We start from the raw sequence: 22,050 nt of genomic DNA, 5'->3' as shown, positions 1-22,050 counted from the left end.
TGGAGTTAATGAGAGATGGCCTCCCACGTAATTCAGAGCTTTCTGGAAAACAGGTTTCTGGATAACGAATCCCATACTTGTACTGTCAGTCTATATAAATGTAAATTTGTGTTGAGTGCTGAGCAAACATATGGAACCTGTGTATTTTTTGTGGCACCTACTGTGTTTTGTGTGCAAACACACAAACCTGAAAATTGAATATTAAAACAAAAATTGTAGAAAATTCAGACAGAAATGTGCCTTTCTGTTAACGAAATATAAGAATAGCAGAAAATGCATAAAGTATAAAAGCCCATGACTAACGCTTTGTACAACAAAATGTAGATAATATTAATTGAGCATGGAAAATTCTCAAATAAAATTTCCATCTATCGTGTAAACCCAAAATTGCATGGTTGTATGCAAATTCTGGTTAGGCATAATAGGAAATCCCTTCAGTACACATGTAATGTAAAGTTTCCAAAATGAGTAGATTATGACCAGTATTGGACAGATTGGATTCCCAGTGTGTGTAGCCAAAATGATCAATGATCAAATCATCAAATAGTTAAATAAAATGAATGTGATGAAAATGGTGTATTCTGCTAAAAAGACACATCAAATATGGACGAATATTCAAATTACAGGGTCAAGGGGTGATAAATCTCACATTTGGAGTTTTGACCAAAAAAATTTAGAATTTGAATTTACCATGCCCCTAAGTGGTTATCCCTAAATATAAAATATCCTGCATATACATATTATACTTAAAAACAAATATGCAGTATCATATACTGTATAAGTACATTTCCATATAACAGATCTCATACACTTGCTATACAGTACTAAAGAATAATGCCCATCTTGAGCTGCTTAGAGTCCAACCCAAGACATTTATAACCTAATTCTAGATATATAGCTTGGTTGATTGTTGTTTAACTGTATTATTTTCTCTTTTGCTTTATAAATTGAATAAAATATGCTTAATACATTTTAATTGTTTTGTTTATTCCTTAAAGTATAATGAAATGAGCAATGCAACGTGAATCAGTTTATAATGTTTCATTGAATATCTCTAATTTACTGCCTCACCATAGGAAACCAGGAGAATGTGAGCAGGAAGTGAAGGGCACAAAAGAAATTTACTTCTGTGTAAAGTTTATATTTTTGAAAAATTCACAACTTCTATTTATGGAGAAGAAGCAGCTTGAATACCATGAAAACCTCTAACATTCTGACTGGTTTAAAAAATGGTCCAATAGGATCAGTGCTCCTCCCATTGACTTCTATAGCACCTCAACACATTTTACTTGGTAAAGTTTGGCATGAAAGACTTTTGTGGTTTCTTCATGTGATAAATCTCAGATTTTTAGAGCTTTTTAGCAAACCAGGAAACTACAATTTTTTGTGATTCATGGGAAAAAAAAATCACAATTTGATTGTAAGTAAATGGGCGCCTTAGACATTTCTAGTTTATTTTTTCAGAATTTAAAGCAGTGTAATCGCTTCAACCACTGCTTTTGCAAATACTAAAATAACCAAACCAACCATGCATGGTTTCATTGTAATTGTGGCTGAAAACAATGCTCAGTGGTTTGTTGAGCAGAGTTGTTTTGTGGAGAAAAATGGTTTCTTCACACTGTAAATAAAGTTACAGGCCTATTTATATACAGAGGGAGCAAATGTAAAACGGTTAAGTCATCTTCTTTTGTCTCACAAAGCAGCTGGACCACAGTGGTCCAAGACACACTGTCTGAATCACTGCAGGATTAGGATAAACTAATAGGATGAATTACAAAATAAAAGGGATATGAAAGCTCAGCATTGCATAAAAAAAACTCTGTAAAATATGTAATTATAAAAAAATTTGATATAATTAATAACAGAAAACTGCACTAATTAAAACTTTAGAAGTACACAAAACATTAGGTGGAATGAGACTATACTAGCCCTTTAACTGTTAGCTTTGCCGGCCATATATTTCTCTGTTTTGGGTAAATTAATTATGTAATGAATATACTAATGCATTCAGGAGAGTTCATTCAATTGTACGCAAAACAATAGTTATCATGGGGGAGGAATTTTTAATCAAATTAGTAGTTAGATTTCATTAATAAAGAAAAGTAGTAGGAATGAATATAAAGTGGTGAGCATTTCTGTGGTGAGCTGTAATTTCACACTTTACACATACATTTATGACACTCCATGATGCTATATATTTTATAGTAAAATGCATTACCAAAAAAGTATGTTAAGACATCAGGACTATATAAGCTATATAAATTAATGGCTATAATTTCACCTCTGTGTGGAACTAGAACTTGTGAAATGGATCAATTTATGGCTAATGTCCATGATGCATGACCCTTACCTGGGGCAATGACTTGTAATTTTGTATTACTTTCTTCTTCAGTATAAAGTCAGCAATATTACAAGAAGACTAAAAAATGCATTTTTACTACAGTAATGCATTAAAATTGTTTATAGCATATGGACACGTTTCACTTCAAAAAATATAACATCTGCAATTTTCCTGTTATCTATTATCAAATCTATTATCAAATCTTTGAACCAAAGATAGCTCTATTGTTCTTGTTATTGTTTTCAGCAATTAAAATATGTTGGCACTAAAAATCATGAATTTGAATATGCTGGTTTAAAAACACATATTTCTGTTTTTAAATGATAAAATGTGAAAAAATCCAATTTAATACAGGTATAGGACCTGTTATTCGGAATGCTGGGGACCTGGGGTATTCTGAATGAGGAGTCTTTCTGTAACTTGGATCTTAAAGGAAAACTATACCCCCAAAATGAATACTTAAGCAACAGATAGTTTATATCAAATTGAATAACATATTAAAGAATCTTACCAAACTGAAATATATATTTACATAAATATTGCCCTTTTACATCTCTTGCCTTGAGCCACCATTTCGTGACTCTATCTGTTCAGCCTCAGAGATCACCTGACCAGAAATACTACAACACTAACTGTAACAGGAAGAAGTGAGGAAGCAAAAGGCAGAACTCTGTCTGTTAATTGGCTCATGTGACCTTACATGTGGTTTGTATGTGTGCACAGTGAATCTTACGATCTTAGGGGGCGGCCCTTGTTTTTTAAAATGGCAATTTTCTATTTATGATTACCCAATGGCACATACTACTAAAAAAGTATATTATTATGATAATGGTTCATTTACATGAAGCAGGGTTTTACACATGAGCTGTTTTACTCAGTATCTTTTAATAGAGACCTACATTGTTTGGGGGGTATAGTTTTCCTTTAATATCTTAATTAAACCCAATAGAATTGTTTTCCTTCCAATAAGGATTGTGTATATCTCAGTTCAGATCAAGAACAAGGTACTGTTTTTTTAGTACAGAGAAAAAGGAAACCATTTTAAAAAATGTAATTATTTGTTTAAAATGCCCATTTCCATGGGAAATGGCCTTTGGCCTCTGAAAGCTTGCAAGGATATGTAAAAGTCAATGAGAGCAGTCCTAGGCAAAATATGCTAAAATATTTTTGAATGGTTTTGTCAAACCATTAAAAATAAGGAATAAAATACAAATCTGAGGTATTTGTAATTTTTTTCAAGGTTTTGAATCAAGTTTATTCATAAATAAGGTAACATTCAGTTTGATTTGATTTAATTTTAAATTAATTTGAGATTATTCAAAGTAGAAAAAAAAATAATTTATATGAATACAAATTTTGATAAAATGGCCTATAAATGTAGTTGAAAATGAATTAATTGTTATTGAATTCAGATAAATTTTGAATAATGGTACAATATGATGGCAATATTAACAATATAACATTTCACACCCAAACTTGCTAAAATTCTTATCTGCCCCATTAAAATATCCACTTAACATTCCACTCAAATGCAATTCATAATTCCAAAGACCCACTACATATTGTATTTAATTGAATCTTTCTATTTTGTGATTTTTTTAATGAAAATATAAAGCTTCTTTATAGTTGTATATACATAGTAAGCCTTGTGGATACAAAATTATAAAGCAATAAAACATTATCTTGAATCTAATATATCCAAGGATTTCTTACAATTTATACATAAATTACACAAAAAACAAATATTGTAATGTTTTCATTTTAAAAAATAGCTGAATCTAAAAAAAAGTGTTTTTCAGATTTCCCATAATCAAAAGTACATTACAGGGCAGAATTATTAAGGGGCAGATCTATCAAAGGTCGAGGTGAGTTTTCGAATTAAAAAAATTCTGATTTCAAGCTATTTTTTGTGTACTTCAACTAGGGAGTAGTCCAAATTCAATTTGAATTTGAAAAAAAATTAGAAGATTTGAAAATCGAAATTTATCATGTACTGTCTCTTTAAAAATTCAACTTTGACCATTTGCCATCTAAAACCTGCCGAATTGCTGTTTTAGCCTATGGAGGACCTCCTAGAACCCATTTGGAGTCAATTGGTGGACTTTGAAAAATCTACATTTTTTTGGGAAAAACTTTGATTCGAAATCAATCGAATGTGCTATTACTTCGATTCATACAATTTGAATTCGGCCAAATATGGACCTATTTGATCAAAAACGAACCTATTCGGCCCAAAAAAAACTTTGACTTAATATCGGTTGGTCTTTTTGAATTTGAATTTTGAAGTTTTTCAAATTCTAAATTTGACCCTTAATAAATACGCCCTTAAGAGTCAAATAGTAAATTCGAATTGGATTTTTGGTCAAAACTCACAAATTCGAATTGGGAATAATCCAAACTCAAATTCGAGATTTATCATACCTTGACCCTGGGAACAACTCGAATTCGACTATTTGCCACTTAAAACCTGCCGAGTTCATGTAGAAGTCAATGGCAAAGTTCCAGTGACCAATTTGAAAATGTTAATAGCCTTCCTGACATTCAAGTTTTTTTTCAGAGAAAAAACCTGTTTATAAGTTTAGTAGAATATGATTCAAATTTTCGGAACGTCTCTATTCGATCGTTTCAAATTCAAATACATTTTTTCATAAATAACCTCCCATCTGAATTGGGAGTATATTCAAATTTATAACAGTAAAAAAAATTCACATGAATTCAAAATCTGACCTTTGATAAATCTGCCCCTACATATATACAATATAATACAATGACTGTTTGTCACTTTTGCACATATTTTTCCCTTTTTTGTGTCTTAGATATATAGCTAGGAAACAGTTGTTTGCTGAGAGATCAGCATTTGGAATTTTTCATTTCTTTGGGTAACCAATTCTACTTATGGTAATTTTTTCTGTAAAAGATTCTTCAGTGAAAGTAATAAAAAAGGATCAAAGCTTAACATTCAAAACACTGGTACGGTTTATCTGTGAAATATATTTTTTTAGTTGGTGTTGATAATATCATTTAAAATAAACAAATCATGTACTATTATTAGCAGCCTCCATCTTTACTAGTGTAATTGCTTCACAAAAGCCAGTTTAATCTTGTATGTTAATTTAATAATTTCACTTCACAGTAAATTCAATGTAAACTTTGTAAACAGAACTGTCTGTGAGACTTTTAGAAATGATATGGAAATATAAGTCCACTGAGCGTCTCACTTATTTTTTAATTTTATGTACAGTGCTGTTCCATATTCGATTTTTAGTAAAGGACACAGCAAAATATCTTGAAATGTGGCAATTTTTTATCACTCACTAGTTCTTGGCATGCCTTTACACTTTCTCCTCCAAGTTATTACTTAGGTTTAAATGATCTAAAGTTGTTTGTAGATCTCAATTGTGCTACAGACTACTGCTGGTATCTTTAGTTTTATGTCAGGTTTAGTAACAATAGGCATTTTGTTAATATGTAGTCGCCTACTGATAACTGCAGGTGCAAGAGCTGTGCTCTAGTAAACAAACTATTCTCTGTGTGGTGGAAATGACAAAAGAATAAGAAATATTTAATACAACTTGCTTGGCAGGTGCACAGAACTAACTACACACGGGACATCATCTAGACACAATAGCCAAAATCATGTATGTTTTAAATGGAACACAAATCTGTAACATCATCCTGCTGCTAGACATTATCATTGAATAAAGCTAGTTTAATACTGTGCGACTGCTAGATATCTGAAAATAAATATGCAACAGGCATGGAAGCAGAAAGACAGACATTTTTTTTTGGTTAAGTATTTGAAAGGACATAGCTACTTGTACTAATTAATTCACAGCCATTTTTAAATGATGCTTGCTAATACAATTAAATCTAATTAATCTGAATCACTGTTACATGTTATTTATATCGACTGCCTTTACTGAAATGATTGTTATGCACTGCATGTGATTGATGCCCTTTCTTAATTAGTGGCCTCAAATGATTTTATCTTTGCCTACAATCAGAATTGTTTTGAAATTAGACTTATATACTTCTGGGTCAATTGATACATTTTTTTAAATGTATCTTATCATAGTCATTTTAGCGAAAGTGGCTTGTAATGTTTAATAATACTGTGTGTATAAAAATATATAGTGCCCTCTAAAGAAAGACACAGTAATGGAGAAAGTGACTAAATTAATATACTATACTCATTTGTTGTTGCTGTTTTTTTATAAGCAACAAGTTCGAACATACAACTTTAGTTTGTTTAATAGACCCAAAAGTGGCAAACGTTTATATTTGTTAACTGATTTTTCTTCCTTAAGCACCTGGGCAACCAACCTATTCATTGTATACTGCAACTCACCTGTGACCTACCATGTATCTAATGGCACATTACAAAGCGAATGGAAATATGATTGGATTACACAGAGATGGAACTAGTATTGGATACACTTGCATGTGTGTATACAATAGATTGCATTTATCCATAATTTACTAATTCAGTTATTCAGGTTAACTACTTCTATCTCAGACTGTAAGCATCGCACATTATTAATCAGTGGAACAGTAAGGGAGTTAACATATGTTTTATGAAATGTGTAATCTTGTATTAAAACATAATTACAAATGTCAGAACTAAAAGTGAAGAGAAATGAAACACCTCAATTAGTGTTGGTGAATAAATTAATATTTTTTTTACATTAACAAGGTAGAGTAACAATATTTAATAAAAAATCATAATTAAGATGCGTTGAAAGGCTTTGTTATGTAATGTTAAAGCATATAAACAGAAACGTTTTCTATGTCATAGTGAAAAAACAGAATGTCACATATATGAACAATTCTTGTGTGTATGCCGAGTAACTACACCTGGTAATCTACCCTGAATTATTAGATACCACTTTTACTTTTTACTGCAGAACTAAGTGTGTCCAGTAGGGGAATTAAGCAAATTCTGTACTGCATGATAAAGAGTGTCCAGTAGGTGCATTTACTGAATTTTCAACTGCATTGCCATAGGCATTCAGTGGATATTTATTATCCAGTTGTTAAGTTCAATACCACTCTATATATATATATATATATATATATATATATATATATATATATATATATATATATATATATATATATATATATATATATATATATATATATATATATAAACTAGGCCTTTTTTTCCTTGGTTGGAGGAGCCACATTTATAAAAAAAATTGTCACAAATTTGAATAAAGGGTCTGCAAAGCAGTGATATTTGAACTGAAAAAAAAATTGAATTTCGACGTTATGGGAGTGCAAAAAACTCCCATTACTTCAAAATTCGACCCTTGATAAATCTGCCCCAATATATAAATTATATAAATTTTCTTTTTAGCAGTAAAAAGTACAAGCTTACGAGTAAATAAGTGCACATTTTTAACATTAAGGGGCTGATTTATCAAGGTTCAAAGTGAAAATTCTAATTTCGAGGTAATTTTAGTGTAATAGTGCAAATTAGAATCGAATTTGAAAAAAAACCCAAAATGTATCATTTACTGTCTCTTTAAAAATTCTACTTCGACAATTCACCATTTAAAACCTGCCGAATTGCTGTTTTAGCCTATGGGGGACCACCTAGAACCTATTCGGAGTCATTTGGTGGACTTTGAAAAAGGTTTTTTTTGGAAAATACTTCGATTCAAATTAGATCGAATACGATCGGAATTCGAAACGAACAATTGAATACAGCCTATTTACTCGAAATTTTTTTTTTTTTTTTATAAATTTCGGTTGGTCTTTTTTTATTAGAATTTTTATGTGATGGGAGTGTGATGGGAGTTTAAAAAAACTCCCATCACCTCGAAATTCGACTCTTGATAAATCTGCCCCTAAGAGTGCCAGTGCACTCAGAAGAAAATGAAAATAAGAATCTTATTCTGTTGTTATCATGTCATAGTTCTATTAGACACATTTAACTGCATGTTATTTTCAGTAAAAAAAAATATCTTTATCAATTTTGAGTGAGTTAGCTGGAAGCGTTAACAGATTCAATTGTGCAAATGGGTGAGGGCTTTTTAAATGTCTCTTTTTTCATGGGGAAGCCATAATCTGGACCTAGGGGCAGGTTTATCAAAAATGTGAGTTTAGCGCTTAATAAATAAAAACACACCCTCAATAGACGTTGTATGAAGGAGGCCACAAAGCATCCGCAGTACTGTGCTGCAAAATTTTATTCCAAAATACACGACATGTTTGGAGTCAGCAGGGACCCTTTCTCAAGAGTGTTTGGTCTTTACATTGTGACCCAATTAAGAAGGTGATCCCACTTAATAAAAGTTAAGGGAAGCACTGGGAAAATTGCATAGGATTGAAAAACACACCATCGTTATATTCATTTACTGTATATGGGATTTTTAGAACAGTTTATCACCATTTCTCAAATGGTGAGTTCTGACTTTAACCGATTGATAAATACAATTGTAAAAATCCCATAGCAATAAATAGAACGTGGGTGAGTTTTTATTTATTAGGCGCTAAACTAACATTTTCATAAGTCTGGCCCTTAATAAAATAAAAGACATTGAACATACTGGGAGCCTACTAGATATTTGTATTCAGTCGTATACTTTTAAATATTGGGAACATTTCTACAAACCTTACAAAGAGTTTCGCATTGAACACTGGTTCCAGTCCCCTTCATGTTCCATAGTCAGCCATTGCAATCTTGCTAGCGGTTTGTCTCTTGGCAATACCTTTTCTAAATAATCTGCAAAGGTAAAAAAAAAAATACACTGCTGTGCTGAGTCAGATTGTACTGTGCTGAGAAGTTCCCTAATTGTGCTTACATGATCCTACATCTAGCTATTGCTTTAAGGGAATATCAGAGGAGGGAAATCCTTAGCTTCCACATTAGTCAACAGATAACAAAAGTTGTTATTAAAATACAGCTGGCAGGCCTAAGAATATAGGAGAACCGAAACATCTACATTCAGTATGATAAATGGAAATCGATTGTTTGGTGTCAACCCTGTCCTAGAGAATTTGGTGGCCTTTAGAATGTTGTTCTACAGGTCTTACTTTTGTGCTTTGTGTTGCAGTACATGATTCTTTATGCATCAGCAGACAAAGGCCTGTAGAAATTTGCTTGTACTGTAGGACATTGCACCATGTTCGGGTTAAATTGCCTGTTGTCTTTTGTTAAAGTGTCAACTGCTTTTGAGACCAGTGACCGGCAACATGCTGTCTGTATCAACCAAGCTTCTGTGTTCCAGCTAATATATTACAATATATGTCTAATTACCTGAGATGTTGATTAATGTAGGGTATGATTACAAGCCTTTAAAAGCATTACAATTTGTCACACAATGCGTTCATGACATACTTAAGCTTTTCTACAACATCTCTCCAAAGATGTTTGTAGTAACCAAATTCTTGGCAATTGCCACACAAATCTTTACATAAACGAATCAGCAATTCATTTTATACTATAAAATATACCTATATACTGTAACTGTGCAAGCAGTATAACAACAATTCAGAATATCTCCATTTAACTTTATTTGACTTGCACATGAATTTGTTCTTGTATTTTCTGCTTTCAAGGAATCAGGGGAAAAAGAAAAGATGTGAAAATGACATAGCTCTCTAAAGAAAAGAAAATTCTCTTAAAATTTGCATTCAAATATTCCTGCCAATTCACAAAGTACCATTACTGACTAGATGCATGAAGCAAGGTCAGCCCATATTATGATTGGAAGCCATTGTTCTCGTGATAATGAAAATAATTAGATCACAAGAAAATAGTAATTTTTTTCTTTAGAAATACAAAGTGAGAAATCGGGAAAGTAAGAGAAACTGTAGAAATATATGAGTTATAGATTTGTTTTATTAATATAGGCAGCTATATGTAATGACAATATATGGCTTAAAAGTAGACAAGATGTGGGGCTTAAAGAGGAGATGAAGAATTACATGAAAACTCAAATTAGTTTTACTTAACAATTTAATTATTAAAACAGGATCATGGTAGGACATTTAATATGTGGAATGCTTAGGACCTGGGGCTTTTTGGATAATATGACTTTCTGTAATGTAGAGCATTATGGCTTAAAGCTACTAAAACTAATTTCAACATTAAAAAAACCTCAGTAAGATTGTATTTCTATGGATATGTATAATAATTTTTCTCTTTACACACAATATTTTATTTTGGGCTATTTTACTATTTGCGTTATTATATCATGTTTCTGTATTCTAGCTATCGTAAAAAAAAATTTAAATCTACATGCTCAGAATACAAGACAATCAGCCAAGACTTTAAAAAGGTCAATCAACAGGTCTGTATTTCATTGAAGGGGTAATAAAAAAAAAAGATATCAGGGTAATTACATTATGAAAATGGAAGGAAGTTAAATTTAACCCCATCGTTAGATTAATTGAAGCCACAAGGTCACCAGCATTAACATGTGAGAACAAGTATACTGGAAAGATTCCATATATTTGCTTCCTGGCTTTGCAAGGTTCCAATCTACAGTTGTAGAATGCTGTCCATAGGTGTGGTGCTGAATAGACTGGCTTGGATGTATACATGTATTGAAGAGACCTTGTTTGATAAAAAAAAGTCTTTTGATCTTTTCCTGAACTTTTCTGTTTTCTAATAAACTACACTTGTGTCTTCAATTTTTAATTGCCGTGTTATTTTCAAGTCCATAGACCTAGAAATACACTGCAAAAAAACCTCAGCCCAAAAATGGTTAAGAAATCTTGAAACTGCGAACCTGGATATTCTTCATTGGGGTAGTTCAGCAGATTGGTTTGTTTGCATTGAGCGAGCATCTATTCATTAGGGTGGTGCTGAAAGTACCTTAATGAAAATCTCTGGTTACCATTCATTCTAGGAATACAAAGCCAGACCAATCTACCTTTTCAATTATTAACCGCAATACATTGCTGAAGAGGTGACGGGAAATGAAAAAGTTCACCCTCTGTCAACAAAATCCCTAGTTTATTTTAAATGGTATGGTCTATCAATCAATTGCAACAGCAGTAAAATGAACAAAAATTTAAATAATGACTTCACACATTAATTATATGCAGATATAGTTATATACACACAAACACTATAGTATATGTTTATATATATATATATATATTTTTTTTTTTTTCTTAAATACACATGGGTACATAACAAGAAATATACTCTATATATATATATATATATATATATATATATATATATATATATATATATATATATATATATATATATATATATATATATATAATATATGTAAATACTGATGGGTACTTAACAAAAAAATTACTGTTTGTTACTTTTCTTTGCACCCTTTGAACATGTGAGTTGGGGAAGGGAATGGAAAGTCAAAGCAGAATGTAGTTATTTACTGCAATTCTATTCGCTATTATGTTATTCTTTGCATTAGAAGACATCCAGAAATCCACACTGCCCACCAATATTAAATTAGAATTCTATAATTAAATCTGGGCTTCTACAATTAGATTATCAATAGGCTGCTCTACAAGCATTCTGATCTGTGTATTTTCTATAAATATATATTTTGGGTATGTGCAGTTTAAATAAAAATCACACCCATCGACCCCCTCCTTGTTTGTTTTAGCTGCAGGTAGGTGAATCTCTATCCAATTCAGACAACATCCTCAGAAAAGTCACACTGCATAAATTATCTGATTTCCTAAAAGTGACAAACTGGAGACGAAAGCCTGCATTAACATAAGGAAAGCACACAACAGTAATTTGGAAATGTAAAAGTAAAGACATCCACCAATTATACATATTTTCTAAATCTAAAGATGCAATTATAATCAAGTTCATCTGCTATGCAAGCCAGCATTTCCATTTACCAGAGCGATACACCTTGTTGCCATAACATACAATAAAAGCTCAGTGTTTACTAATCCCTATACACCAGATCATAAATGAATGAAATATGAACATTTTTAAAAATACCCTATTTTGAAAAACAACTTTTTTGTTCCGAGTTTTATAACTATGTAAACAGCTTTGCGTATTAAAGTATGCATGTACACAAAGATACGTCTATTTACATATGTACACACTATATATAGTAATTAATACATTCATGCGTGTTGTGGGATAGATACACATGTATATAGGTATTGCAATAAGCAGACAGAAGACATGTCTAACACATTTACACTTTAAATCACCAAGAGGATCCGAGCCACATGTTTTTTTTTATCTTGGCTATAAGAAAGTAATGATAACCCATTTACCTTACCTTTCTATTTTACAGAGAGTCTGTTTGCTTCTTTAAAGTTACAAGATGCCATCTCTACCCGACAGCGATCGTATTCTATTGGCTGCTCTGTGAAGCTTTAAGGAAGAGAATTTCACATGCTGCTGTATGATGAGAGGAGGTGCAGAGAGAAATGATCTTCTGTACACAGACAGCTGGCTTTTATGGCACGCTACCCTCTCACTGCACATGAAGGTAGTGCTAAGTAAGGAGCTTCGCTGAGACTGTGCTAGGTGAAGAGACTGTCCCCCCATTTTTATATCAGCTTCTCAGACAATAGCCAGAGCTAGTGTTGCAGCTGGAGGCTGTCTCTTTAAAACCTCCAACCCTAAGGGTGGCCTGTCACATCCATGGACATCCATGACGTCATCTGCATGAAAAAAAAAATACCACTTCTAAACAAAAGTCCCTGGGCGACCATAGCAACAGACTGCAAATGTCAGTGAATATCCATCAGGATGCTGCTAAGCAGCTTTGTCTTTGCCTCCCACATTGCAGGGAAATAGTGTAAATCTACTGCAATTAACACTATTGCCAACCATCATTTGCAAAGGGAGAGGAGGTCATTGTAAGAGTGACAAAGGTTGGCAACAGTTCTATGAGCTGCAATTTGTCTTTGCATGCCACTCAGCTGTTCTGCAGCTTTTCTTGTGTCTTTTCAATCCAATCCCTACGCTTCCCTCCTCTCGTTGTTCCATTGTATTCTGTGGGCAGCCAGAAGCAGAAACTGAAGCCAGTCACCTCCTCCTTAAATCCCACTGTCTGTGGAAATAGAACAGAAAATGCATTCTCTTGTTTCCATGTTTTTCTTTTGCCTTGATATTTGAATGGCATTGACTACTGCAGGAAGCTCCATTAACCTGATACTGTGCTTTTCTGTAATATACAAAGAGTGAAAACATCACTTCACTTATTTAAAGGGGACCTGTCACCCTAAGAAATAATTTCAAATTCTTTTCTATCATGTTAGTTGAGCAAAATAAACTTTACTTACACTGTATTTATTATTTCAATTTTGTTTCCTTCTGTCTTGGAATTATACAAACACAGCAAGCAGGCAGCAGCCATTTTGTGGATATGGTTATTAAGGGATATTGTGTATCACCCCAAAATCTTGTGTATGCACCAGAATGGGGGACCTAATGTCCATGTGCAGTGCCCTACACAATTATAGAGCCTGAGGAGGGAAGGGGGAATGTGAGGAAAGCAGTGACATGTAGGAAGTGCTGAATGGAAAGTGAAAGTAATTGACTGCCCCTCCTCTATGCCACGGGCATAGAGGTGGGGCAGGTAATATTTGATTGACAGTTTAGACATTTAAACACCTTTATAACAGGTATGGATGTTTTAATGAAAAAAAAATTGGGGGTTTCATATTTAATTTGCAAAGGACTTTCATTATGCAGCTTTTTATGTGTAGGTGACAGGTCCACTTTAAATCTTTCCTAGGCTTTCAGTTGCTGTAAAGCAGCTTTTGCTTTTTTTATATTTATATAGATGAAAAAATTGATTGTTTAGGAAAAACACAACCCTGTCTTCAAGGACTGCCTAAACTAAAGCCCAGATTGTAGCAGCATATGTTTTATGGATTATTTACTCCCAATGACCTATGGGTTCCATAGACTTTATGATTTTAATGCAGATGATATCACACACAGGGGGTATATTGAACTAATGACCAAAAAGATGTTACAAGTTCTAGAGACAGTTATAACCACAACCCATATCACAAGCATACAAATAACACATTGAAGTATGTCATCATGACAGATAATAGAAACCCAGCAGAACATCACTTTACACTGAACAAATGATGTCAAGGTTATTCATTTTTACACCTTGTTATAACCTAAAACAGAACAGATTGATAGATGCTTTGTACTGATCTCTGCTATTGGTGAGTTATGACTACAGGGGCTGAAACCAGTCTGAGAATATATGGACAAGTCTATATGTGGATGGCTAATACAATTTGTCAGCAGTTTTCATTTTCTGATCAGGAAGAAGCAAGAAAACAACAACAGGAAATAAAGATTAAAAGATTATTGTCAGTGTGAATTTAGTGTATCTATTTCAAGTAGATATGGATGCCTCCAGGAGAAATTGAGGTACCAAAACAGTCCCAAAAACTAGGCAGGCTATATGAGTCAAGAATCACTGGACACCACCCTTTAAGCAGAAATGACTTAACCTTGTAAATGCCAAATGTCAATAGCAACCTTCTTATCTTTCTCCCCTGTAGGCATACTGGTACTTACAGTTAAGCCAATTGTTCTGCTGAAGGCCTGCTTTAATGTGTCAGAGCCTTTCTAGCTTTGAATCTTTTCGGGTGCCTCCAGGCACTTCTCCTGCACTTTGCATTAATGTGCAAAAAAATGTAATAAAAAATGCATGAAAACACACATACTATGTTGGATTTTTTTTTTTAATAAACTTTGTTTAATATACATGTTTTGGTACTAAACAAAATATTTACTTAGAGGAAAACTATACCCCTCAAACAATGTAGCTGTCTATGAAAATATATTGCATAAAACAGCTCATATGTAAAACCCTGCTTCATGTAAATAAACCATTTTCATAATAATATAATTTTTTTTGTAGTATCTGCCATTGGGTAAATAAAAATAGAAAACTGCCATTTTAAAAAATAAGGGCCACTCCCTGGGATCGTACGATTCACGGTGCACACAAACATACCAAACAAACTATACTTGTTAGGTCACATGAGCCAATTTAACAGACAGAGTTCTGTCTTTTGCTTCCACACTTCTTCCTGTTACAGTTAGGGGACAGATTTATCAAGGGTCTAATTTCGAAGTGTAAAATACTTCGAAATTCGACCATGGAATTAAAATACTTTGAATTCGAATATCAAAGTCAAAGTATTTTTCACCGCATTTGGCATCGAACGATCGAAGTAAAATCTTTTGATTGAATGATTAAATCGTTCAAATCGAACGATTTTAGCGTACAATCGAACAATTTTACTTTGATGTGTAAAGACTTAGAAAATGGTTGTAGAAGGTCCCCATAGGCAAACATAGCACTTCGGCAGGTTTAATTTGGCGAAGTATTTTTTTCGAAGTTTTTTTAAAGAGACAGTACTTTCGTTATTGAATGGTGGAATATTCAAACTATTTTTACTTCGAATTGAATTTAAAGTAAATTCGAAGTCATAGTATCCTATTCGATGGTCGAAGTATCCAAAAAATTATTTTCACATTTTTTTTATAGTTTTCCTTTAAGTACATTAAGCAGCTGAACCCCTTTACAATATTACAACAAGGATGTCACTTTTTTACTTTACAGCAATATTATAAATTAACGTTTACTATGTGATACCATGTTAGGGCATGATGTAGCACAGGTGGTTGGAAGTATCCTTCAGTATACTGATTGATTTAGGTGTAGTCTCTCATTTTCTACTAAACTGTAGTATGGTACAGAACAAGACAAGGTTAAGATTTAATATGACTCAAATGAAGTGCCCAATGGAGACCTCATTATAATAAAGAGAAAAATGGTTGCTTAGCTCTACCAATTAATGAATCTGAATAAGGCATTTTTTTATCATTATCATTGTTTTATGTAAACCATTATAAATAAGACAGACTAATACCTTTTTTTTACATTCCTGATATACAAAATAAAAATGTCATAAAAATGTCAACCCAAAATTGTTTTGACAACCACTCCCTTATTACAAATGCAAAAACAGCTAATGCTGGGGTGGGCGGTGGCTTATTGTAAACAGCCATACACAATTCACAATACAAAATATATAGACCCAGTTATTATTTTCTATTTTTCTGTAGGTTTTTGTATTTTAGACTTTTTCTTTTGTTTTGTTTCTTATTTCAGGTTATTTTTTGTTTAGCTCACAGCTATGGAAAGCTGAGCTTGTATTAACAGATTTTGAAACATCCTCTCAGCTGCTAACACCAGGGTAGTCTCACTCAACAACCGAGTAAGGCTGCAGACTTAATCCTGACATATTAATTCCAGGGCAATAAAAATATGGGTGGTGCTGTTTGTGGCAAATGTCACCTAGCTACTTAAATACCATTCATTTCTCACTTTCATAATCAATATCTCTGTATATTACTAGACTGCAGGGAAATTCCTTTAGAAAATGACAACATAGTTATGTTATCTCCATCATTTCATAGATGGATGTTTTATCTTAGAAGTCCTAGTTCTTTTCTACTTGCTTTTATAATATGGAAGATTATGTAATGATGATAATAATAATGCTGTTTTTGAAATATACATATTGAATATTCTGCCTTCAAGGAAAATTAAGGGATCTGAGGGCTTCTGTACAATCACTAGGTGGCAAAATGGGTACAAGATGTCTTGCATCATATAATTGCATTAAACTCCAAATTCAAACCTGCCGAGGTCATGTAGAAGTCAATGGCAGGTGTCCCTTTTTACAATTGGAAGATATCATGATCTGCAATAGGTTTTGTATGATAATCCAAATAATTTATGGTTTTTGGGTGATAATACTTTTTTTGGTGATAATCCGAAAAAAAATTTCAGACGTCAAATCCCAAAAAATTGTACGATTCAGATTTTTTCACAATTTTATGAAGTCTTTTCCTGCACGGCCGCACCAGATTTTTCTCGAGTTCATTTATTGCTAAAAATTGTATAATTGTAGATGGGAGTTTGGAATTAAATTGTTTTAATAAAATAATGAGAAAAATTCAGGTTTTAGTAAATATAAAAACTGCGAAAACCTTTAATACCAAACTTCAGCAAGTAGAAGTTGTCAAAGTGCTATAAAAGTTGATAGTAGCTGCACTGATCTTATTGGGCTGCTTTAAATAAAAAGATTTTATAGGTTTTCAGAATTTGTTTTGCTAAGATTTATCCGAAAAACTAAAAAAATTAGAATTTTTCAATGTATTTTTTAACTTAACGAAGTTGCACCAAGTTGTGTTCAGTTTACTCACTAGCACAAATTTTACTCCTCTATTATCAAGCAAAATTTGTGGGCAGGAAGGTTGCATGGTAAAGATTTCTGCCAAATTTTTGCACTATGCACTATAGTAAATGAGCCTTTTGCGCAGAGTAATATTTTAATATTGATCCTTTTCCTTGCCTTTTCATTACTCTATCTTAGACCATGCCCACACAGGGTACATTTGCTAAAATTCATATAGGTTTTATGCACCTTTTTCTTTCTGGGTGTATTTCTGGGTCTTTACTTTGATATGTGATTTTTTTTTTTCAAGCAAAAGTACTCACCAAGCCTGCATTTATTGTGCGCATCTATCACGAGATTTATCAGTTGTAAATTGAAATTTTCAGTCACATATTTTTGTGAAACATTTCATGTTTCCAATGGTGATCTTTTTTTCCATTCAAACCTGCCAAAATAGTTTGTAGCAGATACATTTGAAAAATCTTAGGGGCAGATTTATCTAAGGTGATTTTTTTCAACAATTCAAATTTTTTTCTGTGAATTAATAAGCAAAAAAAAAAAATGTGAAAATTAAAATGTAAAAATTAGATTTTTATCCGAAAACTTGATTGAGTTTTTGAGATCATTAGAAATTTTTTCCCCCGTCATTTTTCATTGAAGATTTTAACATTCTGATTTTTCCATAAACATGCAAACATTCGAAATTCGATTTTATCCGAAGTAGATAACTTATAAATTCAATTCTTGATAAATATACCCCTTAAAGGGATACTGTCACGGGAATTTTTTTTTAGTCAAAATGAATCAGTTAATAATGCTGCTCCAGCAGAATTCTGCACTGAAATCCATTTCTCAAAAGAGCAAACAGATTTTTTTATATTCAATTTTGAAATCTGAGATGGGGCTAGACATATTGTTAATTTCCCAGCTGCCCCAAGTCATGTGACTTGTGTTCTGATAAACTTCAATCACTCTTTACTGCTGTACTGCAAGTTGGAGTGATATCACCCCCCTCCCTCCCCCCCTCCAGCAGCCAAACAAAAGAACAATGGGAAGATAACCAGATAACAGCTCCCTAACACAAGATAACAGCTGCCTGGTAGATCTAAGCACAGCACTCAATAGTAAAACAACATGTCCCACTGAGACACATTCAGTTACATTGAGAAGGAAAAACAACAGGCTGCCAGAAAGCATTTCTCTCCTAAAGTGCAGGCACAAGTCACATGACTGGGGCAGCTGGGAAATTGACAAAATGTCTAGCACCATGTCAGATTTCAAAATTGAATGTAAAAAAATCTGTTTGCTCTTTTGAGAAATGGATTGAGTGCAGAATTCTGCTGGAGTAGCACTATTAACTGATTCATTTTGAAAAAAACATGTTTTCCAATGACAGGATCCCTTTAATATAATTTACTAAAATTAACAAATGTAGCAAAAATACTAACCTCAAAAAATAAAAAAGACACTGGTAGAAAAAACATTTTAGAAAGGTATTTGACCTCTAATGAATTTGAAAAAAAAGCAAGCACTATTATTTCCTTATTTATTAAAAAATCTGAATATAAAAGCTTAAATAAATAAAAGAAAAAGTGGAATGAATACAAATCAGAATATGGAATCCTCATTTATTCAATTTTTTTGTCCATTTGCAAGCAAAAAAAAAATGAAACACTCTAAAGCCTTGAGATAACTCAGTATTTTGCAATTTGCTAAGGACAGCTCCCATTCGCTTTTACATGACCTTGACAGCTTTTAGATGGTCTAGTTTTACATTACAGTTTCACATGGTTCTTAGGCTTAATAAATTGCCAGCAAAATATTGTTTTAGAAGACCCCTATTAGTACTTTAATTTAATTTTCAATTGAAAGGTTAAATATATGACCTTAGGTAAAGTGGCCTACACAAATGCTGATATTGGCACATCAGAATAAATAATGTATAGCATCAGGGCCAAAAGGGTACTGAGAAACACTGAAGCAGCCAAATATGGTGCAATCATAGGAGGCTGTATTTATTGTTGACTTAATGCTAAACAATTGGCTGTTGGCATGGCTGCATTATTTGCAAATACATTTAAATTTAAAAAATGATTTGCAGATTTGCAAAATTTAGAAGTGTTCCCAGTATTTCACATTGTCCTTCAACATTATATTAAGTGACTATGTGGTCAAATCGCTAGCCTTTTGTGTCAGGGCAGTTGTTCAGTAAAATGCCCTGTGAATTGATTCATGCCTCCTTTTATTCAACTCTGTGTGTTCTTTCTTGTACAAGTAATGTTCATACTGACTGACAAAGAAGCGGGCTATCTTTTGCCATTGGGGCTGAAACATAGCATTTTTATGTACACAAAGAAGTTCATTGTACAGTAGTTACCTTCAATGAAACGTATAGAAATGTCAGCATCTGTGAAATCCCTGAATGGTGCTTATTACAGATCTAGAGTGTGACTTGCTTTCATTATTTTAGAACAAGCTTTGTCATATGCTGCTTTATATTTGCTGAAGTACAAATCGTTCTCTATATCAGGGATGTAATGCTTCTAGCACTCCAGTATCTATGGATACTGTAAGGCCATTGGTTTGCAAGCGTATCTTTAAGAAAAACAACAACATAATACCATTTCAGTGAATTTAACACATTGCACTTATTAAACAGCTAATTGTCATTCTACATGATTAGCACATATTAATGTGGAGGTCACCTGTTCCAAGATCTTTTGGTTTGCATAAACACTTACAGATTATTAATATCTGCTCAGCTAGATCTGCAGAATTTACCATATAGGACAATTTTATTCCTTAGGTGATGCTTAAACGTATTTATTTTATTTCTCTGTGTGACCAGATGCACATTTATAAGGATTATAGGGAATGTTGAAAACTTCTTATTGTTAAGTACCTAACATAAATTTCCTTTACTATGAATTTAGATATTACAAATATATTTAGATCACAGATATTTCTCAAGTCTAAAAGAGTGGGTCCAAGAGCTCAACCCATTTTTTTCTCTGCCATGCTTGGTGTATACAGAAATATGCTGGAGATAACATATAAGGGCAGATTTATCAAGGGTCGAATTTCGAAGTAGAAAAAGCTTCGAAATTCGACCATTGAATTGGAAAACTCCGACTTCGAATATCGAAGTTGAAGTTTTTTTTACATCGAATTTGGCCATATGCAGTCGAAGTGAAATCGTTCAAACGATTCGAAGTATTTCATCCATCCATCGAATGATTTTTCTTCGACTTCAAAAAAAAATTCTCTAGAAGGTCCCCATAGGCTAACATGGGGCAGGTTTTTTTTAAAGAGACAGTACTTCAATGATCGAATGGTCGAATATTCGAACGATTTTACTTTGAATCGAATTCAAAGTCGAAGTCGTAGTATCCTATTCAATTTTTTTTTTTACTTACAAAATTCCCTCAAATCTGCCCCATATTTTCTAGGTCATAAAGCACCATTGGAATTGCACAACAATTCCACTCAAATAAATTGTCTCCGCTAAATTTGTTAGGGCATTTACTTGGGAAACTTTGGCCAGCATGATCTTCAGGATCAAGGACCAACTCTGCTCTGATCGGAGCAATTTCTAAAGAAAATTCTCAATAGATCCAGGGAATAGCATCAGATATGAAGTCACAAAAGCTGCTGACTCGGCCAAGTCTAATCTCAAACATTCAATATATAAAGGTTGAAGGGGCACAATTTTGTAACTATTACCACTACTAAGATACCAAATGCTCAGATATACCACTTCAAATACCCTTTATTCACATGACATGCTTTGAGCTAACAAGCTCTCTATCAGGCAAATAAATAGCCACAGTGATTCAATATTTAAATACTTTCAACCACTCCCCCCTTTTGCTAATTTAATCGAGTGGCAACTGCTAGAAGGCTTTACAGTCTTTCCATAGACTTCCCAATAGTATATATCAAAAGTCCCATTGTGCTTCAAAAAGTCAGAGAGTCATTGTGTTCAAAGTGCCTAACTAGATTTAAAGAACATAATCACTTGACCACACACTGGGTAAATAGGCCTACTTTAAAATCTGTGCAGAATATGATTTAATCCCACAAATGAGACATACTGTAGGTAAGTGTTGACATGTTAATAGAAACCTTTTTTTCTAATATAAGTCTTACAATGTAACAGTTTTTCGTTTCATAAGGCAACACTATGGGGGTTATCAAATTTATCTCAATATTTTGTGCTACAAACTCCAATCAAATCCGCTCTGGTTTTTTGCGCTTATTTATTATTAAATTTCCCTTGAAAATTTGCTTTATGGGAAAAAATCAGATTTTGCCGATTTTTTCAGATTTTTCATCCAATTTTCACGATTTTTTTTTTCTCAAAATTTTCACCCGATTTTCAAATTTTTTTTCGGAATTTTCACCCAAAAACTCAGAAGCCCAGCACACATCAAAAAGATTATTGGGACTTCTCCCATTGTCTTATATGCAACCTCAACAGGTCTGAGATGCCGGATTTTCTGATTCGGACT

The 22,050-nt window shown here is 32.9% G+C and overlaps 1 long non-coding RNA gene across 1 annotated transcript in view; it reads right to left on the bottom strand.

Moving 5' to 3' along the window:
• The window catches only part of LOC108712842, a 68,322-nt gene extending 54,941 nt beyond the window's left edge, over positions 1-13,381 (bottom strand). The window contains exons 1-2 of the long non-coding RNA XR_001935052.2: positions 12,586-13,381; positions 8,961-9,071 (exon numbers count right to left, since the gene is read on the bottom strand). This is a non-coding gene — a long non-coding RNA (uncharacterized LOC108712842). The remainder of the gene's footprint in view (positions 1-8,960; positions 9,072-12,585) is intronic.
• Between the last annotated feature and the right edge of the window lie 8,669 nt (positions 13,382-22,050).

This window comes from Xenopus laevis, chromosome 3S (genome assembly GCF_017654675.1).
Source record: "Xenopus laevis strain J_2021 chromosome 3S, Xenopus_laevis_v10.1, whole genome shotgun sequence".
NCBI lineage: Eukaryota > Metazoa > Chordata > Amphibia > Anura > Pipidae > Xenopus > Xenopus laevis.
The sequence above is the reverse complement of the archived record's forward strand: the minus strand, read 5'-3'. Positions and strand labels throughout refer to the sequence as shown.